Source organism: Tamandua tetradactyla, chromosome 6 (genome assembly GCF_023851605.1).
Source record: "Tamandua tetradactyla isolate mTamTet1 chromosome 6, mTamTet1.pri, whole genome shotgun sequence".
NCBI classification, from domain to species: domain Eukaryota; kingdom Metazoa; phylum Chordata; class Mammalia; order Pilosa; family Myrmecophagidae; genus Tamandua; species Tamandua tetradactyla.
This window is the reverse complement of record NC_135332.1, coordinates 170,728,559-170,744,520: the sequence shown is the minus strand read 5'-3', so window position 1 is coordinate 170,744,520 and position 15,962 is coordinate 170,728,559. Positions and strand designations below refer to the sequence as shown.

General features: G+C 36.7%; 1 protein-coding gene across 2 annotated transcripts in view; it reads left to right on the top strand.

Annotated features, from left to right (window-relative positions):
• LRATD2 (LRAT domain containing 2) overlaps window positions 1-15,551 on the top strand; it is a 270,001-nt gene extending 254,450 nt beyond the window's left edge. For both annotated transcript variants that reach the window (XR_013178487.1, XR_013178488.1), the window contains one exon: window positions 14,688-15,551. The gene's annotated coding sequence lies outside the window, so the exon portion shown is untranslated. The remainder of the gene's footprint in view (window positions 1-14,687) is intronic.
• Window positions 15,552-15,962: the final 411 nt, after the last annotated feature.

Below are 15,962 nucleotides of genomic sequence, written 5' to 3'. Positions count from 1 at the left end.
GTGAGCTTAGAGGTGAATTCTTCCACAATTGAGACTTCACATGACTCCAAAGCCCCACCCAATAACTTGACTGCAATTTTGTGATGGACCCTGCAGCAGAGTACTGAGATAAACCATGACCAGGTTCCTAAAACCACACAAAATGAAATTACTGATATGCTATTTTTAGTGCTAAGTGAGAGTTAATTTGTTTTGCAGCCCAAGTAATGCCCCACAGATCTCAGGCTTAGAAGGTGGGACCACATTCTTCTTGTTTAATAATGAGACCTCTAGACACTTAGTTTTCAGATCTTATGGGAAAGTCCCTAATTCTTTTTCTATTTTTTCATTTAGTTCTAAATGTTGTATCACTTCTCTTTACTGTTATATATGCTGTCTTCTCCTTTAAAAAAATGACTTTGGAAACCGACTAAATATATCTTTTCCAACTCAGCGCCAGTGATTACCCTTGCAAATTGAATCTTAAACTGGATGGCATAGCCAATACCTTGCTTCCCATTTCTTTTATCTCCTTTGCAGAGTTTTCCCACACACTCGACCTTACCTGCCTATTTCCAAGGGCAGCTTCTGGCCTTTTAAATTTAAGATAGGGACCACTTTTGAAATCCTAAACTCAAACCTCTCAATCTTTAGTCATAACATCCTATTTGTCCAGATCTCTTATTCATTCACTTTCACTAATCTTAATCTTCAGCCACACTGAGACGGCTTCTCCAGAGTATTTTCCACTTTAGCTAATCAGCTATCTCCTGCCTCCATAGATTTAAAAAGACAGACCTGGGTTAGCATCTCAGCCATTGCTTGATAGCTGTGAGACCACAAGCAAGTTATTTAATCTTGTTGAAATTCATATACATTATCTATAAAATAGGAATAATAGTAGTTACTATGCTCTAGAATAATTGTATGAGAATATGACAATTTATGCAAATTACTTAACACAATGCCTGGCACATCATAGATAGCTAGTAAATTGTAACCATTAAGATGTTATTTTATCAAGCTTAGACTTGGCTAATTGGACAATTGAAAAAAAAACAATGTCTGAAATTCATTTACCCTACTATACTTCAGTCATACTTGCCTAGTAAAGCATCAAAGGCAAGTCAAATTCCTACATTTCTGCCTGTAAATCTGTGTTTCATAGAACTATTGGTGAAAAAAAATCACATGATTCCCAAAATTGGTATCTCAATAAATTTTTGTCCCTAGACCTAAGTTGGACCATAAGTGATGCTTCAAAATACTTCTGTGTTTCCCTACTTAGCTCTGGTTCTCCTTTCCAAATCTTTTAAAAGACTGAGATTTTGGAGTTTTTTTTTTTTTGGTATTTTATTTGCTGTATATGTTTTCTATAAATGTAAGAATAAAGTATAAATATTCAAATAGTATGTATATATAAGTGATATATGTATAAATGTATATATGTAAAATAAAATATAAGTATTTGTATTTGTTTAAGTAGAAATCTATAAATTTCCCATTAGGTTTCTTTTATTAGTATCAGAGGAGGGGAGTAGAAGCTCATGTGGCATTACCCTTGTAATCAAAAAGTTTTTAAAAATGCATGTAGACTCTGAATTCTTCACATATAGCTTCCATAGAAGACTTGACTTTATTTCCTGCTTTTCAATATTTGTCCTGTCAAACACGATTGTGATAGAGACATAGATAATAGCTTAGAGGTCATTTAAGCATGCACTCTGACACCCCAATATTATATTTTAGAAATATATCATTAGAATTTTAAGCAAAGCTGTCAGAACCTTTAACAAGATTAGACAAGACTCACTTTTCATTCAGTTGCGCGTACCAATCTGAGAGAACATGGCTTAGCTCCTGCCTACTATTACCCAGTCTTGGGCAAGCATAGTACAAAACAAATGCAAATTATTTAGACCTAGGAAAAGATAATGCAACTCAAAAGAACTTTAAAGAATCAGTAGAAAGCATGTGATTTGGATTCATATCAAATCAAGGGGATGTTATTATATCTGTGAGGCTTAATTATGTAACAGTGGACTAACTAAAATAAGGGAGGATTCCATGGAGATGAAATTCGACACATAAACTGGGGGTGGGTAAGAGCATCAGTGCCTGGGGTGGACTCCTCTCTGGCCTCCTCACTCATGCATGAACTTGAGAAGAACTCAGAGAGTAGACCTAGCAACATCACTATTGAGAGGCTAGAACAGTGGACAGCAGCTTGGCCTCCTCCTTGCATGAGAGGAAAGATTGAAATCTATTTGAATCAAAGATCCTGTAAGACTCAAGCAGATACTTGTACACCAATATTCACAGCAGCATTGCTCACGATCACAAAAAGGTGGAAACAGCCTAAGCACCTACCAATGGATGAATGTATAAATGAAATGTGATACATATGTTCAATGGAGCATTATTCAACCATAAAAGGAATGAAGTTCTGATATATGTTACAAAGTAGATGAACCTTGAAAACATGCTGAGTGAAATAATCCATACATAAAGAACAAATAATATATGATTCCACATCTAAAAATATCTAGAATGAGCAAAGTCACAGAGTCAGAAAGTAGATTAGCAGTTACCAGAGGTTGGGGGAGGGAAGACTACTGAGTTATCATTTAATACGTACAGCGTTTCTGTTTGGAGTGATGAAAATTTTAGTAATAGATGGAGATGACAGTAGCATAAAATTGTGAATGTAATTAATATCACTGAATTATACACTCAAAACTGGTTAAAATGGTTATATATAATGGGATATTTTATGAGACAGATATGTGTGTATAATATATATAGATGAATGCATCTATATATATCTATATCTATATATACACACACAACTACAATAATTTTTCTTAAAAGGTCTTGTAATGCCAAATGATATTTCAAAGTTCCAAATGAAGAGTACAAGTTGATATTGCTAAGCAGAGTACTTGATTGAGATTGTCCCTGCCTTTAGTAAATGACTAGAGGCCCTTATGGGAAACAGTTCAAGTTGGCCTTTTCCTGCTTCTACTGCATTAGGAATGAAATTAAGTTATCTACTTACGTAGACCAGTTTGGGGTCGTGCAGAATTGCATGGAAGAAAAATTGCACTTGGAGAAAGAGATGGAGGAAGTGGAGAAGGAGAAATCTGTAGAAGATTTTGTATCTTCCCTACAGAGGCCACTGCAAGATAAAGAAAGTCAGAAAGTACTGGTTTCTAATCTTTTCCAATTCAGACAGACTGGGATCTTATGCAAAATGTTTTTGTGTAAGTTTCTGTAGAAGTCTGCCTTACAGTTGTTCTATAATGTACAAGATAATTTATTTTGTTGAGGAGGCATCTTGGCCCATTGACAAGTGGACTGAAAAAGATAGGAAGTACAAGTAAATCTATTAGAAAATGTAGCTATCACTTTCCAATTCTTCCTTCTCCAGATTACTCTGATTTTGTCAATTTATTTGAAATACTATGTTGGGTGCTATCATTATCCAAAAGCATTCCCCCTAAATGATGGCTGTGGATGAAGAGGCTCATTGTGACCTATTGTGTCCCATTAAATTCAATTTATAGTCCTTGTGTGAAATGGACAGAAACAAAAGCCTTACTTGAAAATGATGGCATGAGGTCCTTCCTTCCTGAAAAGGGCAGAAGTTAAAATGATTGTTTCTTGAAAACTAGCTTGAATTTGAATAAATGAGGCAGTTCTGTATGGCTGATTATTTACTTTGTTCCTAATACGTTTGGAATAAGAAGTCTTCCTTGTTTCCTTACTTATATTCTACGTATGCATTTGGAAGGGGAAGAGTTGGGCTTTTGGATCCTATATTAGTTAGGGTTCTCTAGAGAAACAGAATCAGCAGGAAATATCCGTAGATATAAAATTTATAAAAGTGTCTCATGTAACCATGGGAATGTAAAGTCCAAAATCCACAGGGCAGGAAGTGAAGCTGATGACTCTGATGAAAGGTCCAGATGAACTCCACAGGAGACGCTTGCGGGCCGACGCAGGAAGAGAGATTGTGTCTTCTGAATCCTCCTTCACAGATTTCCAGTGATTAGATTAAACATCACTTATTGCAGAAAACGCTGTCCTTGGCTGATTACAAATGCAATCAGCTGTGGATGCAGCTGATGTGATAATGATTTAATTCTATGCAATGTCCTCATAGCAACAGACAGGCCAGCACTTGCCCAACCAGACAACCAGGTACCACCACCTGGCCAAGTTGACACATGAACTTGACCATGACAGATTCCCAAGCACTTCTTAAGTAGTGCTTAAGTAGTGCTTCTTAACAAGCACTTTCAAGTAGACAAAGTCTGGTAATCACTGCTCCCTGTCTTTGTGAAAGTCCAAGTTTAGAGCCCATTTAAATTCCAGTTTTAGTTTATCCAAAGTACACTGCTAAAAATAATAAAAAAAATAAAAAGGAAATGGTGAATGGATATATTATTGAAGCAGAGAGTTGAAACTTGTTTTAGGGATTATTACATATTCAATTTTGGCAATTATGCCCTTTGCACTTAAAAAGAATGTCTATTCTGTCATTGATGAAGGGTTCTATAAACATCAGTTAGATTAAGTGTATTAAAAATGTTAAAATATTCTATGATTCTACTAAGTTTTTAAAATGTTTTTCTACTTTTTATTGAGAGAGGTGTTTCAAAATCTCCAGCTCAGGGTTTTTCAACTTGATACTATTGAGACTTGACTAGGGTACTGGCATTTTCCCTCGTCACATTGCCCATTTCTAGCCACATTGTGTTGTGAATACTCTTTTGTCTCCCAAAGTCTCCTCACTGAGTTTTGTTATAGATGTAATATCCTAAGATCCATGCTTCCTGCTCTCTGTCATCATTCATTCAAGACTGAGTTTTATGGAAGGAGCCATCATCCAGTGCTATGAGAATTTAAAGAATAATTTTGGAAACTACTTACATCTTTACAATGTTAATTCACACCCTCCATGGCTGTGACAATCTCTCCATTTTTTTCAGGTCTATTTTATGGCCTTTAATAGGATTCTAAAATTTTCTCATAAAGGTAATGTGCATTATTAAGTCAATTTCTATATTCTGTACTTTAAAGTTTTTGTAAGTGGTATCTTGTTTTCTACTACCTGTTTTAATTGCTTATAGCTGGAAAAGAGAAATGTTCTTGATTTTTGTATGATCAGAGAACCTGATGAACTGTCATTCTAATAGTTTGTCCATTATGCTAGATATACTGTACAATGTATTATATCCTCTCTCTATAAAGACAATATCTCCTTTTCCCAACTATTTATGTGTTCTCCATTAAGAATTACATTTACTGTAGATTTTCAGGATATAGCCTTTATCACATTAAGAAAGTTCCTTCCAGTTTGTGATAGTGTTTGTCATCATTGGGTACTGAATTTTATCAGATGTGTTTCTACATCTATTTGTAGGTCATTTTCCCCTTTTGTCCATTAATATGTTTAATTAAGTTAACATGTTTGATTATGCTTATTTGTTTGATTATTCCACTTAAAAACTTTAAACCCAGATTTGTTTATATAATACTTAGTTCAAGATTTTAACATTACTAAACCTTAGTGAAGTAGGCCCATGATTGGTTCTTTGTGTATTTTTCTGATCTAGTGGACAAAATAAGTTGTACTAGAATCATATATTGAATTTTTCTTTCTTTTCTGGATCACTAGTATAAAATTCCGGTTTTATCTCTGCCTTGAAATTTTGGTAGAATGCCCCTTCAAAACTGCTAAGTCTTGGCTGTATCAGCCAGAATCCAGTCATGAGTGAGAAATCATAATTTGAACAGAAAAGGAAATACAATAATTATTAAATAGCAACAAGGGAAGACCAAGTAATACAAGACATAGCATGTACATGGAGAAGCCCATGCTTTTCCCTGGACTGAGGCAAAATGCTCAAGGAAAGAATGAATTTGGGGGAGCAGCCCCTGCCCCAACCCTAGATCAGAGTTGCGATTCAGACTGCATTGGAGAGGGTGAGTCTGCAGCCCTATGGATGGTGAAATTTCCTGAGGGGCCACGGCTGAGACTGGTAGGGAGGAAACTGCCTAATGGGATGGCAACAAAATTGTCAAGAAGTTTCCCTTTAGGATGCAGGTAGAACTAAATGGGAAGCCTGCCCCTTGGGGTTCTGCCAGATCTCACCAGGAAGCTGCTCACTGGGGTACCTGTGGGACTTTACAGAGGCACCTGGGGTGGTGGCAGAACTTGTAGGGGTGTTCCTGAACTCACTGTGAAGCCGATGGGTGCTGGAGGAACTCACTGGAAAGCTGTGCACAGGAGTGTTTGTGAACTTGGTGGAGGACCAGGAGGAACACCCCTACAAGTTCTGCCACCACCCCAGGTGCCTCTGTAAAGTCCCACAGGTACCCCAGTGAGCAGCTTCCTGGTGAGATCTGGCAGAACCCCAAGGGGCAGGCTTCCCATTTAGTTCTACCTGCATCCTAAAGGGAAACTTCTTGACAATTTTGTTGCCATCCCATTAGGCAGTTTCCTCCCTACCAGTCTCAGCCCTAATCATAAAGCTAAGCTGCCTGCTGGGACACCTGGAAGACTTGTTGAAAAGGTAGCAGCAGGGACTTGCAGAACCTGTCGAGAAGCTCCTTTGTGGACTCTGGGAAGCGGACTGGGAGGTGGGTGGAACTCACCAAAATGCCACTATGGGGTGCCACTCTAATTGGCTGGGAGTCACCAAAGGCCACTGGGTCTCCCTCATGCAGGATGAGTGTTAGAGGAGGCAGAAGACACGAATAAGGACAGGGACACCTGGGAGGACATGCAATGCACAGAGAGGGTAACTTCCAAGTTAAGGCAGCTAAGATCCAGTGTACCTCATGCTTTTCTCTCTTCTCCTGCCACAGCTGCCATGGGTGTCTGAGTCACTGCTCATAAAACTGCCCTGGTGAGTCAACTGACTGGCAAGTGATTGTGATATAAGCAAGAAATAGATTTGATTGTTGTAAGCCAATAATATTTAAGTTTGTCTGCTATCCTTAATTACTCTGATGATACAACAATGCCTTTCTCTCACGCGATCTCCACTCTCTCTCTCTTTCTTTGGTTAGTCTTTGTAGAGGGTCAGCTACTTTGGTAATCTTTTCAGAAGAAAAATCAGCTTGTGGGTTATATGGTGCAGTTGATAAAAGCACAGGTAAAAGAAATCAATCTCTGCTGTGATTAGCTTTGTGACCTTTAACAAATTATGTAATCACTCGGTGCACTGCTTTGCTTATGTGTAAAATGAGAAGGAATAATTGTACCTATTTTCAAGGATTGTTGTGAAGATCAAATGAGTTAGTATGAGTAAAGCAGTTGGAATGGGAAATGTGCTAGCTATGACCATCTATAGTTTTTTCTACTTTATCTTCATTAATTAGTTTCTTCTTATTTGGATTTGTTGTGTTTGTTTTCTAATATGGAAGGAAACATTTAGCTCACTTATTTATAATCTTTCTTGTCTTCTGGCAAATATTTGCAATGCTATATATGCCCCTCAAAGCACTGCCTTTCCTAGATGTTTTACATTTAGCACTTTTATTTCCATTTAAAGAAATGTAATATTTTTCACTTATGAGCCTCTCTTTAATCAAGTGTTATATAAGTTGTGTTATATAAGTTGTATGTTGTTTGGTTTATAGACATTAAACGTTTCTCTACGTTCTTGGAAAATTGTAAGATGTAGCTTCTTTGAAAATTATTGAGGATTTTTTGGTGACCTAGTACTTTGTTGACATTTCATATGTGCTTGGAAAAGAAGTGTACTCACTGGATAGAAAGTTTCTTTTGTATCTTTTGGCTCATAGATATTAATGATCATGTATGAAGAATCTGTTTCCTTGAGCTATCTTTTTCTAATATAAATGTTTTAAAATCTCTAACTACTATTACTGATTTAGCTATTTCTCCTTATCTTCTACTGATTTCTTTCAAAGATTATGTATATATCACACTAACGTGGTCATTATCATGAGATTTTTCTCTTCTTTTATTCCTTTATCAGTCCACATATACTATCACTTTTTATAGTGAAGATTTTTGCTTTAAGTTCTACTTAGTCTGAAACTAAAGTTGTTATACCATATTTCTTCCGATCACATTTGCCTGGTATATTATTTTTCATCATTTTATTTTTTGTTTTAACTATCTTCAGTGTTGCTCAGGAGATTAAGAATTGGAAGGGAACATGTACACACCTACTATAAATTGCTGATTTATTTAATAAAAGTTTCAGTACTTAATGGGAGCAGAGTGGTTCAGCAAAGAAGACTAGCATATTTTCACCTGGCTATTTCATTGCTTTGCTTCTGTGTGTTGGCTGCTGCCAGGGTTGCTTTCAATGAAGGCTGTGTCCTGAAAGAGTGGAGAAAGTGGTAACTTTTTATTGCACCTCTGTCCTTTTAAGCTCAGGCTTACAATGCAATTTCAGAAGAGCTTACCCTAGAAATCAATTTGCCTTTGCTTAAGAGAAGGCTTGTAAACATCCATTTTATCCTGATTCTTGTACTAAACTCAGCACCACAGAGTCCACATCCTTTCCAAAGCAGCCTGGGATAGTGCTCCTGAACAATATATTTATTTTCAGATTTCCAGTTTCCTGAAGAATCCTCCATTATGCCCACCATCTCATGGAAATAATATATGCCTAGCACCTTTTCTGTTTGTATTAGGCAAGGTGAAGCTATGCTGATTTGTAGTAGCAAACAAAAACCAAAGTAACACAGCAGTGATTTACCATTTTTCACTCACATTCTAATCTGATATGGGAAAATCAGCTATTCTTTAAATGGAGATTCAGTGATCTGGGTGGCTACAAGAGCTATCATACATGGGTTTTCAAGTAGGTCCAGCAGGGAAGGGGAAAATTAGACTGTCATATTTCTTGAGAGCCAGACTTGAAAGTGACTCACATCTCTTCTGATCAATTACCACCACCTATAACTCAGTTACATGCTCCATCTTAGGTGTAAGAAAGGCTAGGATGTATCTTCCATCTCTGTGCCCAAGAAGAAGAAATGCTGAACACTCAGCACTGATGCTGTCAAATTATTTTTCTCTTTTGATTAGTAAGTTTAATCTATTTAAATTTATTACGCATTTCGGTTATTTCTGAAATACTATTTCATCTTTCCTGTTTATTATATCTTCTTTTTGGTTTTATTTTCATCCTTTCAAAAAGTCCCTGGGGTGGGCCACGGTGGCTCAGCAGGTAAGAATGCTTGCCTGCCAAGCCCGAGGACCCAGGTTCGATTGCCGGTGCCTGCCCATGTTAAACAACAACAACAAAAAAAGTCCCTGGATAGATCAAATTTTATTCTGGTAGTTTGAAAATCTTAAACCCTGTTTTAATTCCATTAGTTATCCCTAAATTATGCGTAATTACAGTTATCCATTTTCTCCCCAACCTCTTAGGTTGTCTTATTTGTTTTTCCTTGGGGTAAAGCTCTCTCTCACTTTCTCTGATCTTTGTCCTTGGTCCTTGTATTAGTCAGGGTTCCGTAGAGAAACAGAACCAACAGGAGAGATCTGTAAATATGAGATTTATAAAGGTGTCTCCCATAACCGTGGGAATGGAAGAGTCCAAAATCCGCAAGGTGAAGCTGGCAGCTCCGATGAAGGTCTGACTGAACTCCACAAGAGAGACTTGTTGGCTAAAGAAGCAGTGAAAGAATTTCTCTTCTTACTTAAGCGTCTTCAATTGATTGGATTATCTCATTTGTGGAGACACGCCTTAGTTGATCGCAGATGTGGCCAGCCACAGATGCAACCAACTGACCAGTGATTTAATACACCAGCCTTCCGTTTTATCAGCCAGTCACGAAACACCCTTGCAGCAATGGTCAGGTCAGGCCAGTGCTTGCCTGATCAGACAACTGGGCATCATCATTGGCCGAGCTGACACCAGAATCTAACCATCATAGTTCTCATTCACTATCACAAAGTTATCACTTAGAATTGCACTATGGGTGCAGTTTAATAATTGAGGGAATGGATCATTGTTTATTGTTTACATGACAATATATTTTAAGTTATTTTCTTCTCATATCTTACTTCTCTTCTCTTATTTATGGAGTACTTACTCTAAGACTTCTTTCAGAAAGGCTCTGGGTGAGATAAAATATCTGAGACTTTAATTGAGAATATTTTTATTTCAGACTTACATTTAAAGAATTTAGTTGGTTATATTATCCTGCATTTGCAATTCTTTTCCTTTATCACTTTTTAAATTTTAATTTATTATGTTCCATCTCAGATCTACATGTTTGGAGTCCAGAAATTCATTAAGAAGAAAATATATCACAACCAAAATAAGTTAATTCCAAGAAATAAAAGTTGAATTAACATTAGAAAATCTATATAATACTTAGAGGAGAAAAATCACAAACCAGAAAAACATTTCATTAGCTGTAGAAAAAGCATTAGATATTATTTGATACCTATTCATTTTTTTAAAATCTAGTAATAGAAGGGCTCTAAAATAAATTGATATAGGCTATTTAAAAGAATATGGAAAACATCAAATATAATGGTGACTGGTTAAAGGCATTCTCTTTAAAGTGGGACTGAAATAACTATAATCACCCAGTTTAGTCAATGTTCTCCTGGAAATCAGGACCAATAGTAAGTCCATAACAATTTGTAATTTATAAGAATTAAATTGGAAAAAACAAACTTGTCATTATTATTGATAAGATAGACTATGCAGAAAATATGAAAGACTAATTAGAAAAATTATTGCAATGATAAGAGAATTTGACAAGTTTGCTTAAAGAAAAACCAATATCAAATCAATTACATTTCTATACAACAGGAGCACTTAGAAAATGAAAATTTTAAAATAGGTTTTACAATAGTGTGAACAAAAATGCAAAATACCTAGGAATAAATTTAACAAAAGATATGTATAACATCTTTAAGGAAAAATTTATAATTTACTTAATACTAAAGAATATGTGAATAGAGTGGCACACTCTATCTGTGGACTGAAAGATTCAATATTCTAAAATTGACAATTCTTTCCAAACCCTTCTATAAATCACAGAAACTCTAATTTGTGATAAGCATGATTTATATAAACATTTGTGAAAGATACCTTGTCCCTACCCCTGCCAAAGCAAATTTATTCTGGCAAAGTGTTTTCACCCCACTTTGTGAAATTGTAAGTATGTAATTCTTAACAAATGTCATAAACTTGTTTATGTCAAACTTGTTTTTGAACATGCACTTTTGAGAGGAATTAAAAAGAAAAAGAAGAAAACATGTTTATACTGAAATTCAAATAATACAAAACAGGTTATCTGTATTTGAGGGAAAAGAAAAGAAGCCATGCCCATCCTTCTGGCAGTTGTAATTTGAATCCCCTGGCAAAAGTTGCAGCATTAAAGCAAGGTCTGCCACAGTGCCCATACGCAGAGAGTGTCGAGCTCCCTGTCACTCTGGAAAATGCCGAGCTGGGTTGTCCTTGGAGCACCCTACATGGATGGTGGGACAACTTCAATCTCCTTGAGTGGATTGGAGGCAAAAATCTAGGTAGCAGAGGTGGTACCATCAGAAAACATGGTTCTGTATAGTTAACTCTGCCTGATCCCACATCAAAACAGAGAAACATGTCTCTTTGCCTTGGTGAGCAAGTGAGTTTATTGAAGATGCATAAACAAGGAACTGGAGGAAAAAAATCTTTCAAGACCAGTTAGGAGTGAGAAGCGTGATTCAGGTTATATAACCCCAAATAAGAAATGGCCAGGATCCAGAAGAAAACAGAAAGGGAAAAAAATAGAAGAGGAAAAGCTGTTTGGTCAGCATGCCTTGTTATTTTGTGGGCCTTTCTTTTTGTTGACTGTTTGGGCTTTTGATCTTGTCCTTCAAAGGGAGGAAGGTGCTGATATTATAGTTCACATGAGCCTTCCTTTCTGCAAGCAGAGTAAGGGGGGATTTTATTACTGTGGCAGAAAAGGAGCAGAGAGTAAATTACTTATTTATTTATTTTAACTTTTAAAAAAATTTTAAAAATTAAAAAAAAATTTTTTTTAATTAACAGCCAGGTATTTCAACAGCAACTTTTAGGCTTAAAATAACTCAAGGCTGCTTGAGTAAAATGATCATAATAAACATTTTTCTAGCTACTAAAGACTGTACTAAACTTTTTTTTTTTAGTTAAAGGATTATATTGAGTATTTTCTGTTTTTCCAGCTATCAGTTACAGATGCACCTTTGTTGGGAATCAGCAACTGCTATGCAAAGAGAGAATAAGTGATCCAGTAATGCTTGTGTTGCCCCATCTCCACTCTCCAGCTCGCTGTCTAACTTTTTGAAGGAAATAAGTATAGATTTTGCACTAACCAAGTGTGTGAGTTTGTGTGCATGTGTGTGTAGTCAGTAATTTCTTTCAGTTTCACCTACCCTTTGACATTCTAAAGCATGCATTAATATGCAGAATAAAACACAGCTAAAATCCCAACTATGATAATGATAAGTTGATTCTAAAAGTTTGGAATAGTAAAGGGCAAAGAATAGTTAGAAAAAAAGCCTAAGAATAAGAACTTGACTTATCAGACAAAAATAATTATAATAAAATTATAATAATTGTGATAAATAATGCAGTACAGAGAGAGACAGTATGACAAATGAAAAAGAATAAAAAGCCCAGAGACACAGATAATTGTCATTTATGAAACAGTTGGCCTGTGGCTCAGAATGGAAATTATGGGCTTGGGTCATTAATAAATTAATAATGTTCAAATAACCAATTAACCATAAGGGAAATGATGAAATTCAATTTTTACCTCAAACCATGCATAAGATTGAATCCCACATGGATAAAAAAAATTGAATATGAAAGTCAAAACTTTAAATCTTTTAGAAGACAATTCAAGAGGATAATTTTGACCTTAAGGCATGAAAGGATGTATTAAAGGAGACATAAAACACAGGTCATAATTTGAAAGATGAGTCAAATTGACTGCGTTACAATAAGAATATCAAAAATCACCATTAAGAGAATGAAAGCCAACCCATAAAATGGAATAATTAAAGACAAAAATATGGAAAGAACTCTTACAAATTCAAGAGACCACCTTATAGTGAAATGTGCAAAAGATGTGGATAGTGCTTTGGGGAAGAAGAATGACCGAGAAACATGTTAAAAGACATCCCTGCCTTAGTGACTAGGTCAAAACAATAATGACTGACTGCCCACATACACCAGATTGGCAAAAATTATAAGAATCTGACTGTATAAATTGACAGTGAGGATATGGAGATGTAAGCTGTAAAAATACTCGTACGCTGCTCAAGGGAGTGTACACTGGGACAAACATGCTGGTAAACTCTTTGGTTGTATCTAGTAAATTTGAACATCGCAAACTGCAGGACCCAGCAAATAAATTCCTCATTGCATGCCACAGAGAAACATCTTCACCTGTGCACCAGCAGACATAGGCAATCACTTTATAACGTGGTGTTATTAATAGTAGAAACACTGGAAGTAGCCTAAATGTTCATCAACTTGAGATTGGATAAATACATTGTGAGATAGTCATAAAATTGACCATGATATAATGTTGAAAATGGAGGTTTTTCAGGTATATGCCTACCCTTATTTTCCAGCAACGATATGCATGGATTTCAGAAAAATAATAGTGAATGATAAAAGTAAAGCACAAAAGATGGCAGCGTGCGGTTCTGTGCAACATGCACAACTAAACAATATTATTACTTGGAGATTCAAACATATATGCATTACAACTTTATATAAAAGAAAAAGAATTATAGACACAAAATGTAGGATTGCAATCATAGGAGAGAAAGGATGGGAGCAGGGAAGATATTGGGGAAACTTCAAAGTGAAAGGCATTATTCTTTCCTTATGAGAATAGCTGGATTCATGTCTGTTTATTGTTCTTGATCCTCTACACATATTTTATAAACACGCCTTTGAATTTGCTTGATTACATTTTTTGAACAGTGTATGTGTGCCTTGGGAGTTGCTTGGGTAGGTGGGCAGAGGAAACAGAATTGGCAAAGCATGGAAGCAGCAAACAGCCCAATGTAAGGGGGAGGATGCGGCTGCAAGGTATCAATGGAGCATATACTGTGTCAGGTGAGAACAGCTAGATGCAAATCTGGAGAGGTAGATGTGAGTGAGACAGGGATGTGCTAGCCATGCTTCAGAGCTTGTACTTTCTGCTGCAAATGGTCATAAATGCTGTGAAGGGATTGTAAACAGAGAATGGCATCGTTACTGTGCATTATAGTAAATTATTATTGCAGCAACATGGGTAGAGCTGTGGCTATCAGTGGTGTCTATATAATAAAATCACATAGGGACCTCTAAAAATACAGGTCTGGGCTCCTCCCTCAGATATTCTGATGTAATTAATTAGAAATGTGTCTAGGACTAAAACTTTTCCAAATGAAGATGATGGAGTTGATGGGAAAAATATGATGGATGGTGGTAGGACGTCTTCTAAGATGGTTTCCACTGATTTCCTCCTCCTGTTAAAGCTCTTGTGCAATCTCCTGCCCTGAGAGTATGGGTGGGACCTAATGACTTGCTTCTTAGGAACAGACTACAGCAACAGTGATAGAATGTTGCTTCTGAGATTAGGTTACAAAAGATGGTGATTTTAACCTCGTGCTTCCTTCTCTCTCTCCCTCTCCCTCTGCCTTGTCTTGCCTGCCACTTATTCTCATGAAGCCAGCTACCATGATGCTGTAAGCTGCCCTGTGGAGATGAGCCCACATGGTAAGGAACTTAGGGAGGCCTCTGGCCAACAGCCCGTGAAGAAAAGGACCCTGCCAACAACCTAGTGAATTCTCTTGGAGGAAGACACTCGTCCAGTTGAGCCTTGAGATTCTGGCAGTCTTGGCGCACACCTGGAGTGCAGCCTGGGAGAGAACCTGCACCAGAAGACAGAGCTAACCCAAGCCCAGATTCCTAATCCACAGAAATTGTGACATCACAGTGTTGTTGCTTTAAGCCACTGCACTTTGGGGTAATTTGTTATGTAGCAGTAGATAATCGAGTGATGATGATTGTAGTAAAAGAATAATGGTTCAACAGAAATGTCCACATCCTAAAAATCTGTGAATATGTTAAGTTACTTGGAAAGGGCGAATTAAGGTTGCTGATCAGGTTGAGATAGGGAGATTTTCTTGAATCATGTAGGTGGGTTCCATGTAGCCACAGAATCCTAAGTGAAAGAGGGAGACAGGGGAGAGACAGTGTCAGAGTGAAGTGATCTGAGAAAGACTCATATGGCCATCGCTGGCTTTGGGGATGGAAGAGGCCATGAACCAAGGAATGTAGGTAACTTTTAGAGATAGAAATGGCAAAGAAGGGAAAAGCATTCTCCTTTTGAGCTTCCAGAGGCAATGCCACCCTGCTGACACCTTGATTTTAGCCCACTGAGACTTATTTCAGATTTCTGACCTCCAGAGCTGTAAGATAAACATGTTGATTTAAGCCACCAAATTTGTGAAAATCTGTTAGAGCAGCAATAGAGCTAATACAAGGAAGATAACACTAGTGAAAATGATCATAATAAAATGACATCCATAACGGGACTATTTATTTGATGCTTACTGTGCTTCTGGCAATGTGTTATAGAATTTTGAATGCCCAACAACCCAATGAGGTAGATATTTTTATCATTCCTATTTTACAGTAGAAATTTTGGCTTAGAAAGCGTAATTGATTTGACAAGGTCACACACTTAGTAAATGAAATCCATGTCTTAAAATGTTTTAGAAAACAAAAACAAAAACAAAACCTGTCCTTTCACCATTTTGCCATGCAGCCTCCCACATGTCTTTCAAATTGTTTGGAGCTAGGAAGTGAGAGAAATAGAAGGCAGAAAACAGAAAATGAGTTTCTCTCCAATTTACCTACAGTGCAGAGAGAGCGTGTAGTAGTCACACCTGAGCTGTTTTTTGCAAATGAGTGTCATGGCTTTCTTAATAGGCATGCAGG